The sequence below is a fragment of the Lynx canadensis genome, chromosome A2 (assembly GCF_007474595.2).
Source record: "Lynx canadensis isolate LIC74 chromosome A2, mLynCan4.pri.v2, whole genome shotgun sequence".
Classification (NCBI taxonomy): domain Eukaryota; kingdom Metazoa; phylum Chordata; class Mammalia; order Carnivora; family Felidae; genus Lynx; species Lynx canadensis.
In genome coordinates, this window is record NC_044304.2 from 16,570,051 (window position 1) to 16,594,229 (window position 24,179).

General features: G+C 43.3%; 1 protein-coding gene across 5 annotated transcripts in view; it reads left to right on the plus strand.

Annotated features, from left to right (window-relative positions):
* The window catches only part of KLHL18 (kelch like family member 18), a 55,943-nt gene that overhangs the window by 3,731 nt on the left and 28,033 nt on the right, over positions 1 to 24,179 (plus strand). For 2 of the 5 annotated variants that reach the window (XM_032591852.1, XM_030306391.1), the window contains exon 2: positions 2,965 to 3,069. The exons of 2 other annotated variants lie outside the window; for them this stretch is intronic. The gene's annotated coding sequence lies outside the window, so the exon portion shown is untranslated. Of the gene's footprint in view, positions 1 to 2,964; positions 3,070 to 4,100; positions 4,334 to 24,179 lie in introns of all 5 variants that reach the window. One more of the 5 variants, XM_030306398.1, reaches the window with a different exon arrangement.

The following is a 24,179-nucleotide window of genomic DNA, read 5'->3' on the forward strand; positions in this document are numbered from 1 at the left end:
TCTTCTGTCACTGACAGTGGCAGAACTGATTCCAGCTGCTGATTCAAAGTGGATTAATCTACCTCAGGTCAACCCTCACTCATCCTTAACAACATGTCATCTTTTCTGTCCTCCCGAGTTTTAGTGAGAGTGTGCAAGTTAGCGTTAGCAGGTATGATGCAGTCTGTAAGCTCACTGCCAACTCCTAAACCTTTCCTAGTTTTGTTTTTGGAAATATTTGAAATTTAAATTCCTTGGGCACCTGTTGGATAATTAAGAAGAGGCATAACAGAAAGGGCAATAATGCTGGATTTTTAAAACCATATTCTGTATCTATGTTGACTTGAACCTTTTTCTTAAAAACTGAAAATGATGAACCCTCTTCCCGGAAAAATGTGCATACAAAATTTTGCATTCAGTCATAGGCGCGATTCCCCTGAAGCCCACCTTTGGGTCATGGGTCATGAATCCAGCTGAGTATTGTTCTCCTATTAGGAAAAACCCATGGTCCATCTACTTGACAAATCATTTTATCTTGAAGGTACGGAGGATAGCAGTGCAGGACTTCTTGGCAACATATAGCAGAAGGCTTGGTCTGGGTAGAGGGGTTTGCGTCCGGTCAAGGCTCTTAGCCCCTCTTTCCAACAGCTGGTTTCATGTCCTTTCCTCTGGGCCACCAGCTGCCCAGTGCTCAGGCCACATCTGTCAGGCTCACGTGCGTCCAGCGAGTTGAGCAGATTCAGTGAGTGCTCACCACGGGTTGTTATTCATAAGATCTAGACCCACCACTTTAACATTTGTCTGTTCTCCTCTCACCTCACATACTCCTTTTTCTTTATTTGTGAGGACAGAATGGGGTCACCAAACCTGAATATTACTCACTGATCCATCAGCTTAGGAGAACAGCTTCCTACACACACACACACACACACACACACACACACACACTCTCTCTCTCTCTCTCTCTCTCTCTCTCTCTCTCTCTCTCTCTCACCCTGATTTGCAACCACTAATGAATGGTTCTCCAACAGTTTTCTGGCATCAGTCTTCTAGCATTTTCCCAAGGCCCTTGCTAAAGTTTTGAGCCCAGATCTGAGAATTTATCCTCTGGAAAGAAATGTCTTTTCCATGGGTAAAAGGCACAGTATTAGAATATTTCCTTTTGACCCACTAAACCCAAGTACGCAATTTTCATTGAGACTGTCTTCAAAAGCCACACATTTGAGTGGAATCTTGCCTAAGTTTCTCTCACACTGATTTTGTGATGAAGGAGTATGTGGAGAAGGATATCAGGAAGTGAAGTAAGAACTTGTTGATACATGCCACTTTTATGTTGTGTGTGGTGTTACACAGGTATAATTACAGAGCTGGAGGAATCCTATGAAAAGGAGCCATAGAGGTCCTCTATCAAAGCCATTCATTTTACAGATTAAAAAACCCTGAGGCTTAGAGATATTAAGGGACTGCCCAAGGCACAAAGCTATATTCTCTGGGATCCAACATAGCTGTTTGTTGGTGGAAGGAATGCCTTTGCGTCCTCTATCAGATTACTCACCTGCCCTGCTGGTGTTATGCAGCAGAGCAGGGAACACCATCTGCAGTGTCATTTTTGAGCAGGGAGGACAGTGATGGGTATGCTGCCAGTCTTTTGGACGTATGGATTGTGAACTCTTTTGAATTTGAAATGACACTGTATTGGAAAACTTGAGCCTCTGAATGTCATTCATTCCTGGTGTTTTCTACTGACTTTTTCCAGGCGTCTGTGTTCATTTCCAGCCTCTCCTCTTTTTAGTGAAGAGTTAGACCTCAGAGGAAGAGTGTGCTCCTTGAGAGCACGTGTGCACTTGGGATATGAATTCATATTCATCGAAAAGTCAGTTTTGCTCTTTCTTCCTCAAGTTAATGTGGTGGGTAATGCTGTTACCTTTGGACACCGGGCAGAGGATGAGAGAACTTGCTGCTGCCTGATGTAGGGAGGGAAAGGGAGTCGGAGGCATCCTGGAAAATCAGTTACCACCCAAGCAGTGTTCCTGGGGTTCACCCTGAGGCTTCTGGAGCTTGGCCAGCCGGCTGTGTGAATTTAAGAAGCTTATGTTGGGGATGCTTCTTAATGCAGGTGGTTCCTTTATTATTTTGTACATGAGACTCCATCGTTTGCCCCTTGGCCACACCTGGTTCAGCTTAGAGGCTGGTTGATGGAAAATGAGATCACATCTTTCTAAAGGTGTGTTCCTCGCCCCTTCTAAATTGCAAGCATGGCGTGTCCCTTCCTACTCTTGATTTGTTGCGTGTTGGCACTCCTGTTGCCTCCTTGGTGTAGAGCCAGCCAGTTTCCCCACAGTCAGTTTGGGGAGGCCCCTTCCGCACAAACCACTGACCACATCACCCGTTTCCAGCAGGGGAGAAGAGAATGAACCAAGATGCGTGAACCAGGAGTTGGCAAGCATTTTCTGTAAAGAGCCAGATAGTAAATATTTTAGGATTTGTAGGTCATACAGTTTCAGTTGCAACTGCTCAACTCTGATGTTGTAGCACCAAAGCAGCTGTACAGAATACATAAACAAATGGGTATGGCTTTGTCCTGTTAAAACTTTATCTACCAAAAACAGGTGTAGGCCTAACCCATTGGCTGTGGCTGGCTGACCCCTGTTGTAGAGTGATATGGCCTTTGTAAAGTTAAAGGCTTTTGAAGTAGGCTCCACTTGCTTTATTGCCCCAGCATATACTTCTGTGGTTTCAACACAGTATCTAGCAGTGGGAAGCATCTCTTGTTAAAGAGTACAAATGAGCCCGAAGTGAAGCACTTTCTTTTTCCAGCTCACTGCAGGGGATCATGGGACTATCCTGGTTGGTGACTGAATAACTGACATAGGAGAAGTTACTGTTAAATTTTGCATCTCTAAAGTCTTGTTAGCTCTGCTGGAGCTTGAACCAGACTGTTTCTGAAGCATTAACTAAAGACACCATGCTCCCTTTCTGTCTCAGTTGAAGCTGAGGATGCTTAGCTGCTTGCAGAATGGCAGGCCAGAGGAGACCGTGATGGCTCCTGTGTTCCAGTGGACCTGACCGGCTGTGTTCAGGGCCGTGAAGGTAAGGGCCAGAGTTGGGGCTGCCTGCCGGCAGGCAAAGTAGACAGTTCACATATGGCCCAATACATCTGGGCAGAGTGTGCTGCATATCTGATCAGAACACAAAGGGGCGCCTGGGTGGCGCAGTCGGTTAAGCGTCCGACTTCAGCCAGGTCGCGATCTCGCGGTCCGGGAGTTCGAGCCCCGCGTCGGGCTCTGGGCTGATGGCTCAGAGCCTGGAGCCTGTTTCCGATTCTGTGTCTCCCTCTCTCTCTGCCCCTCGCCCGTTCATGCTCTGTTTCTCTCTGTCCCAAAAATAAATAAACGTTGAAAAAAAAAATTAAAAAAAAAAACAAAACACAAAAATGCTTTCCAAAAAACAAGCTCAAGAACAGATATTTTTATATATTTACGGCAGAATTATTCACAGTAGCTGAAAGATGGAAACCACCCAAGGGGCACCGACTGTTGAATGGATAAAATTTACTCCATTTTGTTGAAATATACACGATGGAATAATATTTCATACATACAATGGAATATTATGTAGCCTTAAAAATGGAAGAAACTCTGACACCTGCTACAATATGGATGAACCTTAAAGACTTTATTTATGCTGAGTGAAACTAGCCGTTCATAAAAGGACAAACAGCATAAGATTCCACTTGAATGACATAACCAGAGTGCACAAAGGAAGTAGAGTGGGGGCTGCTTAGGATTGGGAGGAGGGGACAGAGTTTCAGTTTGGGAAGATGGAAAAGTTCTGGAGACAGATAGTGGGCCTGGTTGCACACCAATGTGGATGTCTTTCACGCCACTCAACTGGACACTTAAGAATGGTTAAAATGGTAAACTTTACGTTATGTGTATGTTACCACAATTTTTTAAAAAGCTAGTAAGCTCAAGAAGACTTGTTACCAGGTGGGCACGTGAGACTGCTTGTAGTGCTGTGATTGTGGAGACACTAAAGATAGAATCTGGCTCTGTGTCCAGACCCACTGAGGAGAAACACAGATACTGAGGGGTGATCTCTCCTGTTCTTTTGCTTTGTAGTGTGCTGCCTCAGCTGTTAAGAGCCAGATTTTATTAGCTCAGCCCTGGAGCTGCACTTCAAATGGTCACTTAAAAGGAATCGATTTCTGAGAGATACATATTAAAGTGATGCACACGTGTCGTAAGCTTATTTTTCCTGTGCTGATTTGTAAAATCTAAATGTCCTGTAACCTTGACAGAGCTGTTCTGAGGACCAGCAAAACATACTGTGCTAACCTGTCTTCCCACTAAAGGTTTGTTGGCATAATCTGTAAATTACAGTGGCTTTCAAATCAGTATCTCTGTTTTGCTTATTTTGCTTCTAAATACTAGACCTGCGTTTCACCTGTCCTGTTGATCCTCATGCTAATTATGTCTCAAATGAAGGCTCTTTCCCTCCTAAACTATCTCTTCTTTTGTTCACTTTGTGTATGGATGGCACACTATCCATGTAGTCAGGTAGAATGGAAGCTCTGGAATTGGCTTTGGCTCATCCTCTCTCTCTTCTGTATATTTTATGGCATTTATCACAATAATAATGACATTACTTACAATATCATAACTCCGTGAGAGCAGGGACTGTGACTGAATTATTCACCGATGTGTCTATGTAATGTGTCTAGTAAGCCACTGTCCTAATTCAGGTCCTCTTCATCTTTTCCCTAAACCCAGGATTTCTGGAGTAGTGTGTTGAGAGAATTCTTACAGACCCTTTAGGGAATGGTCCTTGTGCAGCTGCCGGATTGTTTCTCCCCAGGCTCTGGTCTGATCATTCGTTCTCCTGTTGTGAGTGACCTCCCATTCCATTCTCATTCAGCAGTGTGCTCAGCAGATATGTCAGCGCCTTCCGCGTGCCAAGCACTGTTCCATGTGCTGAGCAAGCAGCCCTAGGCAGGGTAGGCAGCGCCTCCGTGAGTGTGAGCTCACGTTCTGGTGGGAGGTGGAGTGGCAGACAATAAACAGATAAATAGGTATAAAATGTCCCGTGGTGATAAGTGCTATGGAGAAAAATAAAGCCCGATAAAGGGGACTGAGGGTGTTGTTTTTGTCAGAGAGACCAGAACCAGCCTTGCTGAGTAGAGGTCTGAATGAAATGAGGGACTGACCCATGAGCATATCTAAGGGAAAGTATTCTAGGCAGAGGGAATAGCAAGCACAGAATCCTGAGACAGGAGCATACTTGGTATTTGGGGACACACCAGGCAGCTGGTGTGATAGGAAGAGAGTGACCTGGGTGACAAGTGGAAGAACACAAGGTTGGAGAGGTAGATCCGCAGGCCCAACATAGTTCCTTGTGTGGCTCAGTGAATACTTGTTGAATGAATGAATGAATGAGTGAATGAAGCTAGACAGTAATTATTCGTTTATTGGTTTATGAGTTTAGAATCAGGGCAGGGTGTTTGGGGTACACATAAGAAACGTAGGGAGAGGGCAGGGACTGTGACTGAATTATTCACTGGTGAAGAGAGCACAGGATTTCACTTGGACTTTTCCCTTCTCCCATTCAGGAGACATGAGCTCTCTGGCCAGAGCTAGAGAGACCAATGTTGGCGTGTGTGTGTGTGTTTTTAATGTTTATTTATTTTAGAGAGAGAGAGAGAGAGAGCATGAGCAGGGGAGGGGCAGAGAGGGAGACATAGAATCTGAAGCAGGCTCCAGCTGTCAGCACAGAGCTGGATGTGGGACTCGAACCCACGAACCGTGAGATTGTGACCTGAGCCGAAGTCAGAGACTTAACTGACTGAGCCACCCAGGCGCCCCTGGCTTGTTCTTGAAGTAACTTCTCTTCACCACAGAGAACATCAGAAGTTAGAAACTTGTCAGGGGAACAGGAAGTAGAACTCTTGGTGGTTTAAAAGGTGCTCCTACCCATGTTTGGGAAAGCTTGTCTTTTCTCCCCCTGTCCATAGGCTGTACTTTTAAGTCAGCAGGACATCTGGGGAAAGCCACTGGCTGGTGGGAGTGCAGGAGCAGCAGGTGGTGGCTGGTTTTCGGTGGGATTAGAGGAAAGACTGCTGATTTAATTGCTTCTCTGATTATTCTAAGCTGCTCACAGAAATCTGCCACTGTGTCTGTGAGACGTAAGAGAAGCTTAAGCATGCCCTGTTGGTGCTGACCGCTACTCCTGGTTGACTTCTTTAGGGCCACCAGCGGCATCCTTGATATACACATTCCACCAGACCGGCCCTTCTCTGCCTTTCTCTCCTAGTCGTCTGTAGGCTCCTCCTGCCGACTGTGTCTTTGTGATCTGTGTTCTCCCACTTCCAAGCCTTTGCTCCCGCATTCTTCTGGCTTAGAGTATCGCTCACATCTGCCAGCATTCTTACCCGTGTGCAAGGCTCCTTTCATATTTTTTTTTTCCCCAATTAAGGGGAAAGAAGTGGCCAAACACTCCTTCCTCTGTTCTCCTAAGGCACGCTGCATTGTTTCTGTTCAGCATTGTCTTGTGGTCACAAGTTTGCACTCCTGCCTCCCTGCCAATCTGTGTTTTTGTGAGGCACAGGCCTGTGCCACCTTCTCTCTTTTGCGCTGCCCTGTTGCAGTGGGGGGTGGTGTGAAATCCTGTCTGTCTGGAGTCTTCTCATATCCCTCCAGGTGCAATCAATCTCTCCTTCTTCTGTTGTACCTTACCCCCTTGTTACTGACAATATGGCCCTTGCACTGATAGCTTCCATGTCCCCTGAGAGCTCGTTGGAAATGCACACTCTCTGCCCCCACCTCAGACCTGCTGAACCGGAATCTGGTGGTTCTTACATCCTGTGCACATGAAAATTTGAGAAGCATTGCCTTCACACTTCGCACCCCTTACCATCCTGAACACAGTGTAGACGTGCTTGAGTGTTCACTCTTCCCATCCAGACGTTGAGCTCCTGTGGCCTGTGAAGCCTCTATTATCCAACATAGTTCTTAGCATGTTTCAGGCGCTCAAAAGTGTTTGCTGTATTATCTGAAAGGGCCCCTGGTGTTATGTTTGAGATGCTCCTTCAGTCAACATATTAATGAAGTGCCTAACTGTGCATGGTGCTTTGCCACTGCACGAGGCACCCTGCTGTTGAGTGGGCATCAGCCCCTAACTTTGGCATTGAGAGATCGGTGGGTGAGATGGATACCCATAATTAATTATGAGACAAGGTGGAGTGTGGTAAATTCTGTAAGTACCCAGCTGTTACCAGAGGCCTAAGGGAATGCCAAAGGAATGGCAGCTATTTCCAGTTCACAGGATTTGTGATAGTTTCATGGAGAGGATAGTGTCCGATTGGTGCCCTGCACGATGAATAGAACTTTGACAAACAGACTTTGTGGGAGGAGGCATTCCAGGCTGGGGAGAGCCTGTTCAAGGGCCTAGGCATGAAAGTGCACAGACAGGATGTTCCTTGAACAAGTAAGACGTAGAGGTGGAAGGTGTGATTGGGGAGGTGCGTGCGTGTGCACTGAACTCCTGGAATTCTAGTGGTGAGGAGTCTGGACTGGTGAGGAACTGGAAAATCACATGCTATTGTTGCAGTTAGATGTTCACTGGTTTCTAGGGACTCTGCCCTCCTGTCTCCCTCTCTCCCTCTCTCCCATTCTACCTTGCTGGACATGGTGGGAGGCAGGGGAGGGTTTAGAAGCAGTGGGACAGGCCTGAATATTGTAGCTGGCTCTTTACTGGCTCTTTATGGGACCATGGCCCACGTCTTTTTTTAGTCCTAGCTGGTCAGCCACTTCCTCCCTCACCCCCTTCCGGAGTCACTTAGCCAGTGGGGGCTCCCTATAGCTCATCAATAGAGGGTTTCACACAGTGAGCTTTAAGATGCCATCAAAACCCCAGACTGAACCCAGTGTGTTTTATTATGCCTGCTGTCTGCTTCTCAACCCTGTGGGTTTGGGATACTGATCATTTTTCCTTTTGGTGGGATGGACTAGCATCCCTCAGCCCATGTTCTGGGCTGGGGGCAGGTCATCCAACATTCAAAATGAAAGGACACACCCCCTACCTTCATTTCCTTACATGCCACCCTGTCAGAAATGCACCTGAACAAGGCAACTATAGTGTGGCTTGTTTATTTCTTCTAGGGTTGGGACTGCACTGTCAGCCTGGACACCAGGTCCTCCTCTGGCCGTCCCTAAGCTTTACCATCTTTTTGTTGAGCCTCTTACTTCAGCTAACTGAATTTCCAGATGTTAGATAGTAACCCACTGAACTTTTTTTTTTTTTTTTTTAAGGTTATTTTTGAGAGAGAGTGTGTGAGCAGGAGAGAGGCAGAGAGAGATGGGGACAGAGGATCTGAAGCGGGCTCTCCACTGACAGCCTGATGCGGGGCTCAAACTCGGGAACTGTGAGATTATGACCTGAGCTGAAGTCAGACACTCAGCCGACTGAGCCACCCAGGGGCCCCTAGATAGTAACCCTCTTGATGCTTCAGTGCCTTCCTCCCACCAGCTCTGTAGTCCTGAGCCAAAAGATCAAGGTTAAAAAGAAGAGATGGCACTCATCAGAAGTTTTGTTATTTGTTTGTATCTCAGATGAAAGACTGAGAGCTATCTCTTAGATGAAATGGGCTCTGGGATTCATTAAGTACACTTGGCAATGAGTTACTGTGTTAAGTGCTAGGACATCATAGCCTTTCCTTTCTGCGGGAAGAACATTCGTTCTGGATGGGGAGACATTCATTAGAGACAATATAAAAATGCTACAAGTTATGCTGGAGGCTTGTACCAGGCACTACAGGATGGGGATGCCCACTGCCTGGGAGTCTCGGAAGCCCCATAGAAGAGGGAGCATTTGAGCTGGATCTTCATAGATGAGCAGTAATTCACCAGGCAGAAAAATATGGGATAAGGATCCCAGCAGAGGAAATAGGGTGATTTAGGGGAATTGCCAAGAGCTGAGAAGAAAGGCATGGTGGGGATTTGGGGTAGATAGAGGCTAATTCGGGATTTGGATCTGACTTGTAGGCAATAGGGAGCCCAACAAAATGGGGACTGACATGACGGACTCCATTATATTTTGAGTTGATTCGTTCAGAAACTTTATTCATTCAACAAATACTGAGCGTTCATTGCCAGAACTAGTTCAGGAAACATACAAAGATTGCTCCCTTGGTAGACCTCATGATTTAGTAAGATAGGTAAGTTACTTACGTCAGGCCGCCACCATTTGCTCTTGTCAAGGTTGCCCGTGACCTCCACATACGGAATGACCTCCACAGTATAGAACTATTCTGTAACCACAAAGATTTCCCTTGTGCTGCCCCTTTATAGTCACACCCATCCCCCTCCCACCCTCCATCCCTAGTCTCTGGCAGCCACGAATTTGTTCTGCTTCTCTCATTTCAAGAATGCTGTATGAATGGAATCATGAAGTACGTGACGTTTTGAGATTGACTTTTTCTACTCAGCATAATGCCTTTGAGGGCCATCCAGGTTGTTAAATGTACTGATAGTTTTTAACTTAATATTTCTGACTAGTATGCCGTGGTGTGGATGTACCATGTTTTGTTTAACCGTTTACTCATTGAAAGACATTTAGGTTCTTTCCAGTTTGGGGCTACAAATAAGGCTGCTATGAATATTCATTTACGGGATTTTGCATGAAGGTAGGTTTTCGTTTCTCTGGGATAAATGCCCAAAGAGTACAATTGCTGGGTCATCCAGTAAATTGAGTTTTAGTTTTTTTTTTATTTAAAAAAAAAAATTTTTTTTAACGTTTTATTTATTTTTGAGACAGAGAGAGACAGAGCACGAACGGGGGAGGGGCAGAGAGAGAGGGAGACACAGAATTGGAAGCAGGCTCCAGGCTCTGAGCCATCAGCCCAGACAGAGCCCGACGCGGGGCTCGAACTCACGGACCGCGAGATCGTGACCTGAGCCGAAGTCGGCCGCCCAACCGACTGAGCCACCCAGGCGCCCCTTCTTTTTTTTTTTTTTAATTTTTTTTTTTTTTTTTTAACGGAGTTTTAGTTTTAACAGACATTGCCAAACTAGTTTCCAGAGTGGCTGTGCCATTTTACATTCATACCGGCATGTATGAATACCATGGTTAATTTTGGGGGTCAAGTTGACTAGACTATGGTGTCTAGTTGTTCGGCCAAACATCAGTCTGGATGTTGCAGTGAAGGTATTTTTTTGGATGTGGTTAGCATTTAAATTGGTAGACCTTGAGTAAAGCAGATTACCTTCCATAATGTGGGTGGGCCTCATAAAATTGTTGAAGGTCTCAGGAGCAAAAACTGAGGTTTCCTGAAGAAGAAACAATTCTTCGAGATTGTAACATAAAAACCTTGTCTGATTTTCCCACCTGGGGGCCTGCCCTGCTGATTTCACACTCTAGACTGCAACATCAAATCTGATCTGAATCTCCTTCCTGTCAGCCCACCATATAGATTTCAGATTTACCAGCCCCTGTAATTGTGTGAGCCAGTTCCTTAAAATCAATCTCCCCTCCTTCTCCCACCTTCCCTCCTTTCTCTGGCTCCCTCCCTATACGTACACACAACACTTCTGTTTATCTGGAGAACCCTGACTAATATAATGAGTGACTGAGTTCTGCATCTTCACCAGCAATTGGTGTTACCACTTTCTTTATAGTAGCCATTGTGTTAAATATATAGTGATATCTAATTGTGACTTTAATTTGCATTTCCCTAACGGGTGGTAGGGTTGAACATCCCATGTATTTATTTGCCAGCTGTATATCCTTTCTGATGAACTGTCTCTTCTTGTCTTTTGCCCATTTTCTCGTTGGATTATTTTTGTTAGACAACTGTTGTGCATTTAGTGTTCTTTATGTATTGGAGGTAGGAGTCCTTTGTCAGATGGACTCACATTTGGCAAATAGGTCAAAAATACAGTGTTAAATAGCATCAAGTCCTATTATTAAATAGTATTATTTGCAAGTAATAATACAAATTTACAAGTGTAATTTGCAAATAATAATACTTTCATTTTTCTTTCAATCCCACACCTCTCAGAGTGAGAGGATTTCTACACTAGCCTGGTCTGCCTTTGTAATGAATCTGATAATTTGCCACTTATTCAGTTCTGGGGAAACCTGTTCCTACCATACAGAAAACATACTCTTTGCTGATCCCCTGTCCTTGGATTCCTGCAGAGAAAGGACAAGATCCAAGATCTGAACTCTTAAGTGAGATCCTGCTGAGTATCCCTATAAAGTATTTTAAGTTTATTTATTTATTTTGAGAGAGAGAGAGAGAGTGCATGCACGTGCATCCGAGTGGGGAAGGGGCAGAGAGAGAGAAGACAGAATCCCAAGTGTCCAAGGCAGGCTCCACGATGTCAGCGGGAAGCCCAAAGTGGAGCTTGAAATCATGACTTGAGCGAAATCAAGAGTTGGACACTTATCCACTTAACCAACTGAGCCACCCAGGCACCCCTGAGTGTCTTTTTAATTTAAACAATGCTTTTATTTCTTTTGTATCATTTAATTTTGAAAAAAAGATTTTCTTTCTTTTCTGAAAAACATATTTTTTAAAATGTTTATTCATTTTTGAGAGAGAGAGTGTGCAAGAGAGTGCACACAAGTGGGGGAGGGAAGAAAGAGGAAGACAGAGAATCCAAAGCAGGCTCCTTTGAGGTCAGTGCACAGAGCCTGAAGTGGGGCTCGAGCCCATGAACCATGAGATCATGACCTGAGCTGAAGTTGGATGCTCAACTGACTAAGCCACCCAGGTGCCCCCCAAAAATATTTTCTTAAAGTCAATATAAGTCTCCCCATTTCATAGCAGATAAAGTTGAGGCCCAGAAAAATTGGGCCTGTATTTAATTTGCAAATAAAATTTGTTTATATTGCAAGTTTGCAAATATTTCTCCCCATCTGTAGATTGTCTTTTCATTCCCCTAAGAGGGTGTTTGGCGGCACAAAAGTTTTAAATTGTGATTTAGTCTAATTTATTAAATCTTTTCCTTATGGATTGTAGTTTTCGGTCTCCTATCTGATAACTCTTTACCAAGCCCTAGGTCCTGAAGAATTTCTCCTATGTTTTCATCTAAGTTTTATATTTTTAAGTTTTACATTTAAAAATCTATGATCTGGGGTGCCTGGGTGGCTCAGTCGATTAAACGTCCGACTCTTGGTCCCCACTCAGGTCAGGGTCTCCTGGTTTGTGGGTTCAAGCCCTGTGTTGGGCTCTGCACTGACGGTGCGGAGCCTACTTTGAATTCTCTCACCCTCTCTCTGCCCCTACCCCACTTGTGCTTGGTTGCTCTCTCAAAATAAATAAATAAACTTAAAAAAAATTAAAAATCTATGATCCATTTTGAGTTAATTTTTGTGTGTGCTGAGGTGTAAGCTGAAGTTCTTTTCTTTGCCTGTGGATTTCCAATTGCTCAGCCCTATTTGCTGAAAAGACCTATCTTTCTTCCATTTGAGGTACAGATGTTTTCGTACCTTTGTCAGAATTCAGTGGCGGGGGATGCTCAGGTGGCTCAGTTGGTTAAGCGTCTGATTCTTGATCTCAGCTCAGGTCTTGATCTCAGGGTTGTGAGTTTAAGCCCTGCTTTGGGCTCCATGCTGGGCATGGAGCCTACTAAGAAAAAAAAAATCAGTTGGTCATACTTGGGTGGGGTTACTTCTGGGTTCCTAGTTCTCTTCCATTGGTCAAGGTCCCCATCCCTACACCACTTATTCTGGCTATATAGTAAATCTTGACATGGAGAGAGTGATTCCTCCCACATTATCCTTTTATTATACTATTTTAATTATTATTATTATTTACATTTTAAACCATTTTTAAATGTATAATTCATTTGTCATTATGATGCCAGCAAGTTGGGTCCAGAGACCCAGAGGATGGATGGACTTTAAATGTAAGCCAGCAGGAGGTGAAAGCTGAGTTTATTGAAGGTATGGAGAGAGTGCAGGTACAGAGAATTCTGGAGACTCAGAAGGGAAAAGAGGGAGTCTCGTCTTTGCTCATGGTCTTGGGGTTTTTGTTGAAGACTGTGGTGTGGTGGATTACGTGTCCACTCACGCATCCAGGAACTGGTTGGAACAAAGAGGGGGGCCCAGGTGTTATTCCCAGGAGCCATAGGGCCTGGGTGTCAAGATGTCCAGAGCTGTGGTGGTCTGAAATGCGCATACGAGGGCTTCCCAGCCATTCTCATCTGGTTCTTCCTTAGATGTTATCTATTCTAAAGAAATCATTATTAACTTGTCCCTTACTTACAAGAGGACATACACTATTTGCTTTATAAGGCCTGTGTAAAGTGGGGTGGACGTTTAGGTCCTAGCAAGAATAGAAGTAGGAAAAGGAGTAAAGTGCAGTTATTTATGGAATCCTTCAGTCTCCCTATCTCAATTAAATACACTTAAAATGTGTAACCATCACCCTCGCCCACTGTCTATTACAAACCTTTTTCATCACCCAAAACAGAACCCTATAACCCTTTGAGCCTCCTTTTCTGTCTCTGATTTGCCTATTCTAGACCTCTCCTGTAAGTAGAATCATACAGTATTGGCCTTTGTGTCAGGTTTATTTTGCTTGGTATAATGTTTTCAAGGTTCATCCACATTGTAGTATGTATTCTAATTTAATTCCTTAAAAAAAAAAAAAAAAAGACTTGGGGCATTTGGCTGGCTCAGGCAGTAGAGCATGCAACTCTTGATCTTGGGGTCATAAGTTTAAGCCCCACATTGGGGGCAGCATTTACTTAAAAATTTTTTAAAAGGCTTTATTTTTTAGAGTAGTTTTAGGTTCACAGTAAAACTGAGCAGAAGGTATAGAAATTTCCCGTATACCCACTACCCCCACAGCACACACAGCACCCCTCACTATCAGTTTCTGCACCAGAGTGTGGTACACTTGTCATAATCAAACCCACACGAATACATCATGATCAGAGCTTATGGTGTACATCAAGGTCCCCTCTTAGTCGCGTATGTTCTGTGATTTTTGACATATATAATAACATGTAAGCACCATTATAGTATCATAAAGAATGGTTTCACTGCCCTAAAACCCCTCTGTGCTCTACCTTTCATCTCTCTCTCCCTACACCCACAGGCAACCACTGATCCTTTTATTGTCTCCATAGTTTGCCTTTTCCTGAGTGTTGGAATCCTGTAGTATGTAGCCTTTTCAGATTGGCTTCTTTCACTTAGCAATATACGTTTTAAAGTTCCTCTACAATCTTTCATGGCTTGATAGCTCATTTCTTTTTGCGCTGAATGATATTCCATGTCTGGACGGATGGACCACAGCTTATTTATCCATTCAGCTCCTGAAGGATATCTTCAGGGTATCCTTTTAACTTTTGGTAATTATGAATGTGGCTGCTATAAACATTCACGTGAAGGTTTTAGTGCGGACATAGGTTTTTAACTCCTTTGGGGAAATCTCAGGGAGTGTGATTTTAGATTGTATGATAAGAATATGTTTAGTTTTATAAGAAAATGCCAAATTAGGGGCACCTGGGTGGCTCAGTCGGTTAGCGTCCGACTTGGGCTCAGGTCATGATCTCGCAGTTCGTGGGTTTGAGCCCTGCATCGGGTTCTGTGCTGTTAGCTCGGAGCCTGGAGCCTGCTTCGGATTCTGTGTCTCCTTCTCTCTCTGTTCCTCTCCTGCTCACGTTCTGTCTCTCTCTCCCTCTCTCAAAAATAAATAAAGATTTAAAAAAATTTTCTTTTTAAAGAAAATGCCAAATTGTCTTCCAAAGTGGCTATACCATTTTACATTCCCACCAGCACGAATGAGAGTTCCCGATGCTGCACATCTTTGTCAGCATTTGGTGTTTTCAGTGTTTTGGATTTTGGCCATCATAATAGATGCACAGAGATACTTCTTTTTTAATTTACATTTCCTTGATGACATGGTATGGAACATCTTTTCATATGCGTATTTGCCATCTGTGTATCTTCTTGCTGAGATGTCTGTTAAAATCTTTTGCCTGTTTTTTAAATTCACTTGTTTGTTTTCTTATTGTTAGGTTTTAAGGGTTCTTTGTATGTTTTGAGGGGCTCCTGGGTGGCTCAGTCAGCTCAGGTCATTATCTCTTGGTTTGTGGGTTTGAGCCCGCATCAGGATCTGTTCTGACAGCTCAGAGCCTGGAGCCTGCTTCAGATTCAGTGTCTCTCTCTCTCTCTCTCTGCCCCTCCCCTGCTCGTACTCTGCCTCTCTCTGTCTCTCAAAAATAAATAAATGTTAAAAAATTTAAAAAAGTTCTTTGTTTTGATTAACAGCCCTTTATCAGTTAGGTCCTTTGCAAATATTTGCTCCCCATTTATGGCTTATCTTCTCATTCTCTTGATTCATTCCTTTTTAAGGCTAACTAATATTCCATTGTATGTATATATACCACATTTTGTATACCCATTCATCTATTGATGGAGACCTGGGTGGGCTGTTTCCACCTTTTGGCTATTGTCCATAATGCTGCTGTGAATTTATGGGCATACAAATATCTCTTTGAGACTATGCTTTCGATCCTTTTGGGTATATTCCTAGGAGTAGAATTGCCGTGTCATATTATTATTCTATGTTTAACTTTCTGAAGAACCTCCAAACTTTTCCACCATTTTATATTTGCACCAGCAGTACAAGCAGTGCACAAGGCTTCTAGTTTCTCCACATCTTCACCAGCACTTGTTATTTTGTTTTGTTTTGTTTTGGTAATAGCTATCATTGTGGGTGTAAAGTGGTATCTTATCGTAGTTTTGATTTGCATTTCCCTGATGACTAATAATTTTAAACATTTTTTTCATGTGCATATTGACCATTTGCGTGCACTTTATTACTTGAAATTGGTTCAGATATTTTAGTTCTTTTTCCCATCATATGAATTTTGGAAGAATCTTGTCTGTATCTATAAAAATAATCTCGCTGTGGTTAGGAATTGCATCAGATCCACACATCAGTTGGGGGGAGAAATGACCTACCTCTCTTTACTGTGTTGAGTGTTGTAATCCCTTAAGACCTGACTGGTGAGCAGAATGGGGGCCTTGAGGCACGACAAGGGCCCAGTCAGAGCTAAAGCCACCCATCTACTAAAGCCGGGAAAGAAGGTCCGCCTTTTCTGATCTTCCCCAGGGCTTTCTCTGGATCACGGTGCTCAGAACTCTGCTCTTAATAGCAGAACTACCCTCAGCAAGACCAACCATTTATTGGCTCATGTAATCCAACTGGAGAAAAGACAGTATTGATGATGTGCCGGGGACTGAAATGCTGTCAAGATACCTTCCCTGCATGTTCAATGCGCTCCTCCCGCTGCAGACTGGTTTTTCATACATGGAGGGTGGTGGAGCATCTGATGGGCCCTTGTTATCCTGGGGGGGATTGTCCCTCTTTCTCATTTGAAAAGTCCTGAGGAAGGGCCTCATTGTTAGGGTTTAAATCATATGTTATATAGTGTGGTTGGAATGAATATGGAAGTTCCCAGAAGGTAAGGAGCACTAGACAAAGCTGACACGAGAGGGAGTCTATAGCTAGTCATGTTTTTGGAAGGTTTTTAGTGGCATGTGTTGAAGCCACAAGTGTTTTCTGTTAATCTTCAAGTAACCTAAAATAGTTTAGTAAGAGATCATCGTTATATTACAGATCATTGATAGCTAATATATGTTATTAGTATACATAGTTACCTAATTATATGGCTATTTAGTGACATATATCTAGTTAAAGGTAAATAATAATAATAAACATATTGTCATTGCAGTAGCCCTCAAGTGTTAGACTTATTTGCAGACTTACTGTACCTATTTATATATGTAAGAAAAATTTGAAGGACATGAGTAGAAAATCATAATGCCTCCTACTCAATCTTTTTTTTTTTTTTTTTAATTTATTTTGAGAGAGAGAGAGAGAGAGAGAGAGAAAGAGAGCCCGGGAGGTGCAGAGAGAGAATCCCAAGCAGGCCCCATACTGTCAGCGTGGAGCCTAACGAACCGTGAGATCATGACCTGAGCCGAAATCAAGAGTCTGAGGCTTAATCAACTGAGCCACCCAGGCGCCCCTCCTGCTCAATTTTTGATAGGCTTTTCTAAATTTAACCAAGAGAACCTGCTGTCCATTTTGACTATAACCTTCAGTGAAACTGCCATCTTTCTGAATGTGCAGTTAATTTATTTTCACAGGGAATTGTTTGTTGACTTTCTGAGTCGCTGTTGAGGATAGAGTTGGTATTTTAATACCAATGACTATTTACTGAGCTATGTGAGGGATGTAGGAGACCCTTTTTGCCTTCAAGGAGTCTGAAGTCTACTAAGGGGGTAAAAACAAAAATACAGTGCTTGTGACTGAGGCTTCATATCTCCAACATGAAATAGCCTTACTTGTCTAAAATCTGAATGAGATTTTGTTTAGGGGTAGAGAGCTGGGTTGAGCTGACTTTGTGTTTGGCAGTTGCTGCATAAGATAGGGGTTTGGTTGATACCTGAGGTAGGAAAACAGATGCTTCAAGGCATCTCCATTCAGTCCACCTCTTCCATTTCTGATGGACAAGGCTGCTTTATTGCTGAAACTGATTAGCATTTAAACTCCATGGGGGTGGGGGTGGGGGCAGAAAGAGAGAATAATTGTGTAACTATGATTAAGAAACTGAAGTTTAAAAAAAAAAATGACATTGGTGGTGAGTAGGCCTATAACAGGCCATTAATGGCTCAAGTGTGAATGCTTCTATATCGGGCTTAGCTCATTTCCTTTTTTAAAAGGAGCATTTTGTATAAGATACTGTTTATCTCAGTGTTGAATCCACAAAGTGCAGACAGTTCATACTGGTTCAGTGAGTCTGTGAATACCAGCAAATCAGGTGTGATGTAAGGTGAGGGGGTTCTTAAGTTACAATCGGTATCTTTTCCTTTCTAGAGAATGTATTCACGTCCCTCTTCATAATATGTGTTCCCTGTGACTCTAAAGCAGAAATTAGCAAACTTTTATTATTTTTTTCTTTTTTTAATGTTTATTTATTTTTAAGAGAGAGGGACAGAGCACGAGCCAAGGGAGGGGGAGACACAGAATCTGAAGCAAGCTCTGGGCTCTGAGCTGACAGCACAGAGCCCGACATGGGACTCGAACTCACGAACTGTGAGATCATGACCTGAACTGAAGTCAGATGCTTAACCAACTGAGCCACCCAGGCATCCCTTGCAAACTTTTTGTATAAAGGTCCAAACAGTAAATATTTTTGGCTTTGTAGGCCAATGGTCACTGTCATAGCTACTCAACTTTGAGATTGTATGGACATGTCTGTGTTCCAATAAAACTGTATGTGGACACTGAAATTTGGATTTCATATAATTCTCACGTGTCATATTAGTCTCCTTTTGATTCCCTACCCCCCCCCCCAAATATATAAAAATGTGAATGGGGCACCTGGGTGGCTCAGTTGGTTGGGCATCCGACTTTGGCTCAGGTCATGATCTCGTGGTCCGTGAGTTCGAGCCCCGCGTCAGGCTCTGTGCTGACAGCTCGGAGCCTGGAGCCTGCTTCCGATTCTGTGTCTCCCTCTCTCTCTGCCCCTCCCCCACTCATGCTCTGTCTCTCTCTGTCAAAAATAAATAAACAGGGGCGCCTGGGTGGCGCAGTCGGTTAAGCATCCGACTTCAGCCAGGTCACGATCTCGCGGTCCTTGAGTTCGAGCCCCGCGTCAGGCTCTGGGCTGATGGCTCAGAGCCTGGAGCCTGTTTCTGATTCTGTGTCTCCCTCTCTCTCTGCCCCTCCCCCGTTCATGCTCTGTCTCTCTCTGTCCCAAAAATAAATAAAAACGTTGAAAAAAAAAAATTAAAAAAAAAAAAACAAAAATAAATAAACATTAAAAAAATTTTTTTTTTTAATGTGAAAAACTACACTTAGCTCATGGGCCACACAAAAACAAGAGGCAGGCCAGATTTGGGCCCATAGACTATAGTTTGCTGACCCCTTCTCTAAAGATCTTAAAAATAACTTCTATTGGCTGGGAGCAAAGGACTCTGGATCTTGGTTTGAGCCCTACGTTTTGGGTGTAGAGGTTACTTAAAAATAAAATATTTATTAAAAAATGGGGCACCTGGGTGGCTTAGTTGGTGAAGCATCGACTTTGGCTCAGGTCTTGATCTCACTATTTGTGAGTTCAAGCCCCGCATCAGGTTCTGTGTTGGCAGTGCAAAGCCTACTTGGGATTCTTTTTCTCTCCCTGTCTTTCTGCCTCTCCCTGACTCGTGCTTTCTCTCTCTCTTTCTCTTTCTCTCTCTTTCTCTCAAAATAAATAAATAAATAAATAAATAAATAAATAAATAGTTAAGAAAACTTCTACACAGTCTTGTATTTGAGGACATTTATTTAACAATTATATTGCACTTAATATGTGCCATGCACTATTTTAAATGCCTTACAGAGATTAATTTAATCCTCACAATTAACCCCAGGAAAAAGGTACTGTTTAAATTTTTTTTTAATGTTTATTTGTTTTTGAGAGAGACAGAGTGTGAACAGGGGAGGGGCAGAGAGAGAGGGAGACACAGAATCCAAAGTAGGCTCCAGGCTCTGAGCTGATAGCCCAGAGCCTGACGTGGGGCTTAAACTCACGAACCGCAAGATCATGACCTCAGCCAAAGTTGGACGCTTAACTGACTGAGCCACCCAGGCGCCCCAAGAAAGGTACTGTTTAATAACATTTTGCAGATGTGTGAATTGAGGCACAGAGAGGTTGAGTGACTAGCCCAGAGTCACACAGCTAGCAAATGGCAGAACCTGGATCTGAACCCAGGTATTATAGCTCCAGAGCACTTGCTCTTATCTACAATGATATGCTATCTGTCTTAAAGGATTTATAATTATTGATTTTCTAGCCTAAAGGAATTTTAGAGATTAATCCATCCCTACTACATTTCCATTTTGTAGACACAGTCTCACGCACCAACTTCCTGCATAGCCTTTATGATTCAAATTTGTGCCTCAGTAAAATCATGGATTACCATTTATGCACTTTCAGCGTCTCTTGTGACTGCCTAAAAGCTTAGTCTTAAATCCCACTTATCCCAAGGGTAATCTGTCTGCACAGGCTGGGCACTTAACTGTTCCCTTAGTGTTTTATTTATGTTCCTTGTGAGATGTTTGAAGGTAGGAGCAAAAGTATCAAAATGCTTTCCATCAAAGAGAAATCTATTCTGGGCATATCTTTTGCTTTCTTTGGGAACACCTGTCTCAGATTACTCCCAACTCAGATTTTGCCCTGCTGCTTTTCCTGCTTGAATAAGCAGCTGGTTGAATCTTGAGCCCCACCTGTCTGTTGATAGGAAACAGAATTTGTGGTGTCATGCTACACTATCCTTGTTGATCTAAAGATACCACCAAAGCAGGGCTGTGAATGGAAAATTTCCCAGTCTTTCCAAGGAAAAAAACGGAAGCTAGGTGTGAATGTGTGTGTGTGTGTGTGTGTGTGTGTGTGTGTGTGTGTGTGTGTGTGAAAGCAAGTCAAAATTTAGGTAAATGATGAGGTGCTCAGGTCTTCTGGTTCTTTTTGCTTATAGTCTCAGATTCTACTAACCTCTGGTGAAGAGGTTCCTGTGCCACAGGGACTCAGCAGAGTTATTGCCAGGGGCTCTCATATCCAAATGTGCACCAGTCTGTCAGCCAGATAAATGATACGTTTAAGAGGTGGGCGTAATTACTTTTCAAACATATGTGGGTACCATCATGAGCAAAAAGCAAAGCTTTGCTGAATTCGTGTTAGATGGCTGTTATTAATACAGTTACTACCTATTGAGACACCCGATCCAGTTAGAGCCCTTTATTTACAGATGAAGAAACTGAGGCTCAGGGGTGAAGGGAAGAGATTTGCCTTGGTCACACAGAAAGAGAACAGCTGGCCTGGAAGTTGGCACGGTTTGTATGTACCATATGGCTTATGCTGTCTCCCTTGGGATGATCAGATAAAGCGATTGGTAAATATTTTGACCTTTAATACTGCGCTGTACTTTCTAATAGAGTGGTTGATCACAGTAACATTTACCAGTATTTATAGTGCTTCTCTTGAGAATTTTAATGTGTTTTTTGGGTTTTTTTTTTATTTGTTTGTTTGTTTTTACTGTATTCCTTGCTATACCAGCATTAAGTAGTAATCCTACCTGGAAATGCAGTCCAACCTAGAAGCAAAACATAGGAGGATTGGGCAGCTTGCTTATATCTGTAGTAGAGCTGGCTCTAAAACTCAAGGTTTAATCTCTATGAATCAGACTGAACTTGTGAGGATTTTAGTTATTTATATCTTAGCCTTCTATGGCTGTTACTCTCAGCTGGGTGTAAAAACAAACTTTTGTTAAATCTCTGCTAAGTGCCTGGCAGTGTGCTAGGGTATTTTCACATGTATTACCTATCACTTGATTTAATAAGACCAATGTTGCAATTCTGAGGCTCTGCTCAGAAAAAGCTAAATAGCTTCAATCTGCTCCAGAGCCCATCCATCTAGTCATTGATTTATTCATCTATTTACTGTGGTGGAGCACCAACATCAGGTTTGCAAATGTGCCGTTGAGTCATGTCCCATTGGTGGCCAAGCTGGGACAAATCAGCACAGATCCATTCCTCCAACAAGACTCAGGATTGGCAGTAACATCAGCATGATCTGCACAGGGCAACACTTTTTTCCCACTAGAACTTCAGGAATTTGGAGTGACCCTGCTGATTTGGTCGAATGACGTTCGCAGCATCTTTCTATTTGTACATCTTTCTATTTGATCTTCTTAAAAACTCTTGAGGGGCGCCTGGGTGGCGCAGTCGGTTAAGCGTCCGACTTCAGCCAGGTCACGATCTCGCGGTCCGTGAGTTCGAGCCCCGCGTCAGGCTCTGGGCTGATGGCTCGGAGCCTGGAGCCTGGAGCCTGTTTCCGATTCTGTGTCTCCCTCTCTCTGCCCCTCCCCCGTTCATGCTTTGTCTCTCTCTGTCCCAAAAATAAATAAACGTTGAAAAAAAAAAATTAAAAAAAAAAAAAAACAAAAAAAAACAAAAAAACTCTTGAGAAGTCAGATGAATAGGGACGATCTCATAAGTTGAGAAGCCAAACATGGAGGAGGCCTGTATGAGGTGACCTTGCTAGCACAGGCTGGGCCTTCTAGCTTGCACATTTGTGTCACATGGCCATGTGTTATGGTTACATGGCATCATGAGCCACCGCTGCCCCCACGCTCTTCTCTTCCTTCAGGCGGCTCCTTGCTTCTCTTCTTTTCTTTTCCTTCCTGTACTTTCCTTCTGTTGCCTTGCAGATGCGTCCCCAGTAGGTAGGCTTTGACTGTCAGAGTTCCACAAGGCTTCTTATACCCTCTTTGCACTCTAAGCTCTCTCCCTCGGTGACCTCTTCTTGTCTCTACACTGACAACTCCAAAAAGTGTCATTTGAGCCTAGACTCCATCTCTCTGTGTTCCAGATGTAGCCATCCACTTACTACACGGTATCTGTTCGGATGCCTCCCAGGCACTCAGTGGCAGCTTGTCCCAAACTTGACTCCATCTTCTACCCCTAACATAGCCCTTCTGTGTCATTTCTCATCTAAGTGAATGGCAACTCCCAGTTAGTTCATGCTCTGCCTGCAGAGAATGGCTCCATGGCCTTAGAGACCCTTCCTTGTACTGTTTCCTGGTTTCCTAACACTCTTAAAGTAAAATGTAGAATTTCTGAGTGCCCTATCTACTTTTCCGGCTTCACATCACATCACTTTCCTTTTCATATCTGTACTTGCATCACGGAGGCCACTTTGATTTTTAACAACTATCGACGGAATAGTGTGTTCATGATTTTTAAAACCAAGTATAGAGGAGTTACAACACATGTGGCTTTACGTTACCATTACCTTCTTCCCCTTCATTTAACCCCATTAGCTCTTAATTTTCCCAACAAAGCTATTAACAGACATTTTAAGTTACAGGGGCTTCATAATTAAAAAAAAAAAAAAAAAAAACAACCATACAGAGGAACTCTATAGGTGAGCTTCAGTGTCTTCAGATCCTACTGTGCAGAGGCCCTGCTTAGAAAGAGGTTCTGTTTCCACTCTTTGTAGAAGCCAGATGGCCTGAGTGCCGAGTCTTTGCTGCAGCTTTAGTGGAAGTTGTTTGGGTTTTCAGTTGGAATTGGTGTTTTTTTCTCAGAAGCACACTTATGTACCTAGGGAGTCCTGGGATTGCCCCTAATTTGCTTTGTAGATGCTAGTCATCGCATACCATTCCAGAGCAGTTAAGTGCCTGGTGTTGATCCATGCGCTTACTAAGGAGTAGTGTGAGCACAGGCACTAGGTGTGTGCTTTGTGCACAGAGACCTGATATCCTGATCCAACCCAGGCAGCTCCATATGTGGTCATGCATTTAACTCTTTCAGTTCAGAGTGTTTCATTATACCACATATTTATTTTTTTCCTTCTGCCCTAGCTTGGACTTGGAACCTAGCTCTTTCCAATACTTTAAATTAATGGTCTGATTCCGTTCTAGTGGTGCCACCAAAGCACCCTTGCTTTATTCCTTTTTTTTTTTTTAAATGAACTTTTTATTTTGAGATAATTGTAGATTTGGATGTAGTTATTTGAAATAACAGTGCAGGGCGCCTGAGTGGCTCATTCGGTTGAGCGTCCAACTCTTGATTTCGACTCAGGTCATGATCCCAGGGTCATGGGATGGAGCCCCACATGAAGCTCCATACTGAGCGTGGTACCTGCTTAAGATTCTCTCTCTCTCTCCCTCCCTCCCTCCCCCCTCCCTCGCTCCCTCTCCCCCACTCTCCCCCACTCTCCCTCCCTCTCCTTGTGCCCCCTCCCCCATGCATGCTGTCTCTCTCTAAAATAAAAATAAGTAAAAAGAGGAAATAATAACAGGGAGATCCTGTTTACCCTTTACCCAGTTTCCCCCATGGTAATCTTACAAAACTTCAGTACAACATCACAACTAAGATTTTGACATTGATGTAATTCAACACTCTTACTCAGATTCCCCCAGCTTTACTTTTATTCACTGGTATGTGTATGTGTGTTTAGTTCTATCTAATTTTTTTTATCATGTGTAAGTTTTTTTATTATTTCAAAAATTTCCCACATGGCTGAGAACTTGAGCTGGGAGGAGGTGTTTATTTACTGGGTCCCTCTCAAACTCCACTAGTAAACAGCTCAAGCATAATTCCTTCTCTTTTACATAATAGCTACTTAATTTTCAGG